The following is a 1,550-nucleotide window of genomic DNA, read 5'->3' on the forward strand; positions in this document are numbered from 1 at the left end:
CTGGCAGCCTTTAAGAGCATTCTGTCCCCTCAATCCCTAATGCTGTGCTATCTGGCAAAGGTGTTTTTAAACAGTGGACACTAACAGTATTGATTTTTTTTGTGAACTTGGAGATGAATGATAAACCTGGGTAGCTGCAGTGATTTATGGCATTTGCTATATCAGGAATGCACTTTCATATTATGCTGTTGTGGTATATACAGTCTTGGTGAACGGAAGTTATTTTTCAGGCTAATGCTGATGGTCGTGATGGGGCTTCCATCAGTAAACATGGAGTTTTGCAGAGGAGCATAAGCAAGGGCAGACAAAACAATAAATAAAAGACCTACAAGTAAAACTGTGGTACTTTGACTGCAGTCAAACCCATACTTTTATCAGGAGACTCTGATACAGTGGTACCTCAGGTTAAGTACTTAATTCGTTCCGGAGGTCCGTTCTTAACCTGAAACTGTTCTCAACCTGAAGCACCGCTTTAGCTAATGGGGCCTCCTGCTGCCACCGTGCCACTGGAACACGATTTCTGTTCTCATCCTGAAGCAAAGTTCTTAACCTGAAGCACTATTTCTGGGTTAGCAGAGTGTGTAACCTGAAGGGTATATAACCTGAAGCATATGTAACCCGAGGTACCACTGTATTTGCTCCAATGGCTTAGAACACAAGGATCTGTCTGTCTATATATATATAAAAAGTTCTGTCGTATTAAGCAACGAGTAGAGTCCAGAATCTGATGAGTACTTAAATGACAAAGTGATGCAGGTAGGAAGGAATGTGTTTGATTCTTAATTACACAGAATTATGGTCTAATTCCAATGCTGAGTGAACACAATGGAGTTTGCTTTGTGCTTGAAATGTAAGAGCAGTCCTGGCCTGAGTGCTCTGACTGCCAATTAGTTTCTGGGCCCAATTCAAAGTGCTGGTTTTGACCTCTAAAGCTTTAAACAGCTCAGGACCACAATACCTTAAGGATTGCCTCTCCCTATATGAAACCAACCCAAACCCCACAATCATCTTCTGAGGCCCTTCTTCATGTGTCCCCTCAAGAGGTCTGGAGAGCAGCAACATGGGAATGGGCCTGTTCTGCTATGGCTCCCTGTATGTAGAATGCTCTCCTCAGGGAGGCTCACCTGGTACCAGAAGGAGGCATAAAAAACACCATCCAACCTCCTTAGGGACTTCACCACCTTCTTGACCATTGAGCCAACCACTGGTCTTGTACGCTCAATCCTCCTGAGCCTGTTTTTGCATGCAGAGGAAGACCCTAACTCACCAAGGGTTTGAGACCCATCCACTACTGTCACCTGGTTTATCTGGCCAGTCAAAGCCATTCCTGGGGTGAAACCACATAAACTGGCTGTCCCCCTCTTTCTCTGCCTATGTACATATACAGGTAGCCAACAGTGCAGCTAGGTCTGGATCTCAAGCAAAAGTCCAGAGTGGCAGTCAATAGGGGCAGCATCATACATCTTCTTCTTTGGCGATCACTCGTAACAGAGTAAGATTGTTTTCCATGAACATGGTCTTAACAGTGAGACCGTAAGTGACTGTGGAGG

Source organism: Podarcis erhardii (genome assembly GCF_964252035.2).
Source record: "Podarcis erhardii genome assembly, chromosome: 2".
Classification (NCBI taxonomy): Eukaryota; Metazoa; Chordata; class Lepidosauria; order Squamata; family Lacertidae; genus Podarcis; species Podarcis erhardii.